Here is a 5,935-nt window from a genome sequence, read left to right as displayed (position 1 = left end):
GACATTACTGGTTCTTGTGGGTTTTTTTTTCCTCAAGATTTTCTCAGGGAAATGTTACCAGGAAGCATATTATAAAACTTAGTGATCTAGATGGATGGAAGAATACAGAGAATTAACTCTTCATCAGTTTTTTTCCCCATACCTAAAAGTTTAGCTTCAAGGGTTTCTTCTGTACATAAATGAATAAAATAGAATTTTATTAATACTCAGAATGTTCTTTCTGACAAATCTAACAATTTTGAAAAGTTATTTATTTAGTCTTACTCATTTTGCAGGAAAAATCATAATTTATTTTGGCCTCTATTATTTCACCTGCATCTGGATACCAGAAAACCATCGCCTACATAAGTAATTTAGAATAGTTAAGAACATGTTTTAAAAACTTTTTTTTTTAGCTAGGAATGTTCTCCAGGTAAAGCGTTGGCCACTTTTATCACTGTCCTTTGGGACAGAATTGTAAAACACTGAATGTATAGGGAAGCAAAAAGGGAATTCATACAGTAAGGAGTTATACTAGACCCTAGTGTGTTGGGGGTCTGACTGAAAAGGGGTTGAAGGCCTTTTGTTCTTTCTCTAAACGTAAAGAAAGTTTTTGTTCAGTTGCTATGGGTTTGGTTTGTTGGGGTTTCTTTGTTTTGTTTTTCCTCACAGGCACCTTTTGCTCTTAAATTTCAGAAGCACTGACATTGTGCAGAAAGTGAGTACAGTGGTCATAACATGACATTGCTTTCCTGTCATTTCTTAGGCTTCCTGGCTTGCTTTTACTACACTTAATGGATTTCACATCTAATACTTCAAAAATAAATTTAAGTACACTGATTGTATCTTTAATAATATATCTACGATCACTCCAGTATGCCTCCCAAAATTATGGCTGCTCTGCAGCCCCTCATCCTGCTGGCTGGTGTGCCCTGGTGTTTGCTGGCAACCACACACAGACACACAGACCCACACAACACGGGCACGCTCCAGTCTCTCCAGCCTCATGACTTGTGGTCCCCTCTGCGATGGCTGGCACTTATACCCTCATGAGCAGAGCATGAGGACTTGGCACCCGGCAGAAGTTTGATGAGAAGACAGGACAGACCATGGTGATGAGGTACCTGCAGGGCACAGCCAAACAAGTGTTACTGACCAGCAACCTATTTACAGCTGACCTGCCTCTTTTATCTTATCCTTCTTTTTCTCCGCCTTTGTTACTCCCCAGACAAACTTCCCTTTCTTTGCCTTTGGTCTTGTGCCATCACAAAATGCTCTTCCTCTATGACCCAGGAGTGTCATACTCCTGTAGGCAGTAACCCACATAATTCACAGTGATGGCTGTCATAGAATGACAGAATCATAGAATGATTTGGGTTGGAAGGGACCTTAAAGATCACCTAGTTCCAACCCCTCTGCCATGGGCAGGGACACCTTCCACTAGACCAGCTTGCTCAGAGCTCCATCCAGCCTGGCCTTGAACACCTCCATGGATGGGGCATCCACAGCTGCTCTGGGCAATCTGTTCCAGTGCCTCACCACCCCCACAGCAAAGAACTTCCTCCTAATATCTAATTTAAACCTACTATCTTTTAGTTTGAATCCATTCCCCCTTGTCCTGACACTACATCCCCTTGTAAAAAGTCTCTCTCCATCTTTCTTGTAGGCTCCCTTCAGGTACTGGAAGGCCACCATTAGGTCACCCCTGAGCCTTCTCTTTTCCAGGCTGAACAAACTCAATTCTCTCATCCTTTCCTTATGGGAGAGATGCTCTATCCTATGATCATCTTGGTGGCCTCCTCTGGACTCGCTCCAACAGGTCCATGTCTTTCTTGTGCTGGGGACCCCAGAGCTGGATGCAGCACTCCAGGTCAGGTCTCACCAGGGCAGAGTAGAGGGGCAGAATCCCCTCCCTCGACCTGCTGGCCAAGGGGCTTTTGATGTCCTGGGACAGTCCTGGGAGGAGCTAATTTCTCTGGGTACTGGGGTTCCCCTACTTTTCACTGTGCCACTGCGCTCCTTTGTGCTCATGGAGAGGAGTGTTGATCAGAGAACCTAACATTTTGCTGATCATACTATCTGTTGGGTTTTGCAAAGGAAACACTTGTATCAAGATTCCATATTCTCTCACCAAATCACCAGTACATCATTAAAGTTTGTGCTACTCACATAGAAAAACATACTTGGATACAAAATGTTGCACAGAACAGAGCAAATTCCTTTCAGACAACTCTATCTATGATGTAAGAGTGGCCAAGACCCAAGTTTTCTTACACTCTCTTCATTGTTTAAGTATTTATACATTTTCTTCCTACTGCGGAGAACTTGGAATTATTTGGCTTTAAGCAATCTGTTCTAATGGAAGATATCCCCACCTGTGGCAGGGGGGGTTGGAACAAGGTGACCTTTGAGGTCCCTTCCAACCCAAACCATTCTGCGATTCTATGATTCTGTGACTCCTTAGTACTGCCCATGAGGGTATTTTAGGCAGAGTTCAGTGTCACACACTTTCTTAGCTCTCTTCTGCTCTGTGGTACTTTCTACAAACATCATACTTTTTCCCCCCAAAGGCATTAATTAATTTACTACTTCTAGGTTTCCTGATGTATATTCAGGCTCTTGTTTCACATGTTTGTTTCTGTATGAGGCCAACTAGTTTCTTTATGACTGCTGTATATTCCTTTATTGCTCATGAGAATTACACAGCATGTCTTAAGTTTATCCCAGAATGGTACAACCCACGTAGACTCCCATCTTTCTAAGACAAACTCAACCCCAGACTGGCTTTCTTGAAGTTGTAGAAGGAAGGAATTATTAATTAACACAGCTATGCCTTTTCCCTTTTTTTCTCACTGACTAAATGGTTTCTAAAGTTCCCCTCCATTACTATTTTATTGTGTTTATGAGGCTCAGGTGAGAATGAATTTCAAAGCAGAGAGCTTGCCACCTCCGAATCCTTGTTTCATTTTGTTCTTAAAGCAGTAAGAATTTACTGAGTGAATGTGGAGCATGTGGAGGGTGTAAGAAAGTGCCTGGGTCTGTGTAAGTTGGCCTCAGACCTCAGTAAGTTTTCTAAGTCAGAAATCATCCAAATGTGTTTCACACGGCAGTAAATTGGTATAGTCAGTACTGCACACAATCACTTGTTTGTCCTCAAAAACTGGGAGAAGATTCATTCTGGGTTCATTAGCTGATGGGCCCATTGTGCATGAATTTTTCTTGGCAAAGGCCTCTGATAACACTCATTCTTCAGAGCTGAGAGCCTCTGGCCACTGTCACTTCAAGTGGAGATCCTCACAGGCAATCATCCTGAATTACTATGGAATGTTACAGAACTAAACTTTTTCTCTTCTTTTGCCAGGAGTAACGTGTGTTTTGTATATAAAAAAAGAGAAACACGTTCAGCTGTGAAGTTAAGTAGCCCAGTGAACCCTTGCTGTTAAACTGTTTCTTCTGGAGAGGAGGAGGTAGACTGGAAGTTGCGTGGTTATGTAATACGAAGTGGAGACAATATCCCTGTGCTCCAACACTAATCAGAGTGTTTACAACCCTCCCTTTTGTATCTTCTACTGAATAGCAGAAATTCCTGTGGGGGACCTTTTACATTACCGCAGGAGGTGGCACAAAGAGCTCATTTGACAGGGACTAAGCAGCATTGAATCTCAAGTGAATAAATGGAGCAGGTGGCACGCTGCCACAGTATTAATGTGTCCAATAGGCTGGGGATTATGCTTGAGGCTGTGGGAATGAATCAGCCCTGCTTCTGGCTGAAACAAATTCTTCTGTTGATGAAGAATCCTGAAAGGGATTCAAATTATGCAGGTGCTTAACATAACAGAAACTTGCATTGTAAGAGGCAAAAATTTGCAAAATTCCTTTCAGCATCACTGTAAACAGGATGCACATTTAGATGGAGATGTGTTCCTTGGCACAGGTTGTCTCAAGTCACATCCAGACTCCATTTCCTCATATTTCAGAGAGTGGCAGAGAGAGTGGGCAGCAACTCAAGGTCAGGTTTGTTATGCAGGATGAAGCCGAAGCCGAAGCCAACAGCTGCTCCCCTGTGAGCTGAGGAGGCAGCCCAGGTGCCCCCACCTATGGGGCTGTGTCAGCTGCTGTGCTGGGACTTGTAGTGTTCCCAGACTTCCCACTGACAATTATAATCTCACACCATGTTTGGCCGTACCCAGCTTTAGCACTACTAACAGAATTACAGACTCCCAGAATGGGTCATGTTGGAAGGGACCACAGTGGTCCCTTCCAACCTGTGGTCCAACCTCGCTGCTCAAGCAAGGTCATCCCAGAGCACATGGCATGGGATTGTGTCCAGATGGTTTCTGAGTATCTCCCATGAGGGAGACTTCACAACCCCCCTGGGCTCTGTCCCAGTGCTTGGTCACCCACACAGTAAAGTTCTTCCTCATATTCAGGTGGAACTTCCTGTGCATCAGGTTCTGGCCGCTGCCTCTTGTCCTTTTGCTTGGCAACATCTTTTTGGCACCTCCCTTCTGATACTTATAGACAGTTGTCTCTTGTTGAGGCTGAACAGGCCCAACTCTCTCAGTCTTGTCTCATAAGAGAGATGCTATAGTCCTTGATCATCATCGCTGCCATTCATTGCATCTGCTCTAGGAGCTCCATGTCTCTCTTGTACTGAGGAGCCCAGAACTGGACACAGCACTCCAGATGTGTCCTCACCAGGGCTGGAGGGGCAGGATCACCTCCTCTGACCTGCTGTGAATGCTCTTCCCAATGCCCCCCAGGAACCCACTGGCCTTCTTGGCCACTAGGGCCACTGCTGGCTTAAGGACCAAGGACCCTCGCGTTTCTTGTAAACCTGCCCAGAGGAGCGGTGGGGCCGCTGCCCGCCGGCCCTCGGCGGCTGCTGCGGAAGCTCCATACACATATCTCAGCTGTCCCCGCCGGGCAGGGAGGAAGGGAGGCCCGGCATCCCTAAGGCAGCGGCTTCAACAGCCAGGGGGACAGGAGAGGCACCCTCGCTCCCCCCTCGCGGCGCGCGGGCCGCTGGGAGCTGTAGTGCGACGGCCGCAGCCGCCTCCCGCCCCCCAGGCAGCGCCCCCGGGATGAACTACAATTCCCGTCATACCCCGCGCGCGGCGAGACCAGCGCCTCCCGCCCCGCCCTCCTGGCCGCGCGGAGCGAGGCGGCGCGCATGCGCGGTGACTGCAGCTCGCGCCGCTCCCCGGCCGTGCCTGCGAGCGCCGGGCGGCGGCGGCGCCGGGATGGGGCGCGAGGCGGGGCGTGCCCGCCGCGCCTGAGGCCGAGGCGGAGCCGCTGCGCCAGCGAGCGGGACCCCCGACGGTCAGTGCGGGGACGAGGGGGCGGCCGGCCCGGCCCGACACCCCCGTGAGGGGCACGGGAGCCGTTCTGTATCCGGGCGGGCGGGGGCGGAGGAAAGGAAGGGGGGGGACAACGAGCGGCGCGAGCCGCCACCTCCGCGCAGCGCGCGGCTCCCGGGTGGGGGAGGGGCCGGGCCAGGCTGCCCGCGCGCGGGGGGCGTGGCCGCGGAGGGCTCCACCCACTTCTCCTTCTCCCTCTTACTCCCTTCCTCCTCCTCCCTCCCTCCCTCTCTGTCCTCCCTCCTTCCCTTCCCTCCCTCCTTCCCTGTTTCCTTCCTCTCTCCCTTCTCTCTCCCCTCCCTCCCTCTCTCCCTCTCTCCCTCTTCGTGTTCACTTACCTCTCTCCGTGTTGTCCCTCCTTCCCCTAAAGGAACAGGCGCCCTGTGCGACCTGTTTCCTGAAGCGTTTACTCCCTTTGCATCGTGCGGGGTTCGCTACAGCTCGGTCTCGGATGAGAGCTCTGCTGGACTGTGGGTTGGCTCCCCGCGGGGTTGTTTTGGGTTGGTGGGGGGTTTTTTTGGTGGGGAGAGAGAGAGATCAGGTTTTTTTATTCATTTACCTTCAGCTAAAGGTCACATGTTTAAAAAAACAGAAGA

At 49.2% G+C, this 5,935-nt stretch overlaps 1 protein-coding gene across 4 annotated transcripts in view; it reads left to right on the top strand.

Moving 5' to 3' along the window:
* Positions 1-5,208: 5,208 nt before the first annotated feature.
* The window catches only part of RALBP1 (ralA binding protein 1), a 35,075-nt gene continuing 34,348 nt past the window's right edge, over positions 5,209-5,935 (top strand). For 2 of the 4 annotated variants that reach the window (XM_017819536.1, XM_017819539.1), the window contains exon 1: positions 5,635-5,809. The gene's annotated coding sequence lies outside the window, so the exon portion shown is untranslated. Of the gene's footprint in view, positions 5,302-5,634; positions 5,814-5,935 lie in introns of those variants that run through there. The other 2 variants (XM_017819537.1, XM_017819538.1) reach the window with 2 other exon arrangements.

This window comes from Lepidothrix coronata, unplaced genomic scaffold (genome assembly GCF_001604755.1).
Source record: "Lepidothrix coronata isolate B3197 unplaced genomic scaffold, Lepidothrix_coronata-1.0 Scaffold75, whole genome shotgun sequence".
Taxonomy (NCBI): Eukaryota; Metazoa; Chordata; class Aves; order Passeriformes; family Pipridae; genus Lepidothrix; species Lepidothrix coronata.
The sequence above is the reverse complement of the archived record's forward strand: the minus strand, read 5'-3'. Positions and strand labels throughout refer to the sequence as shown.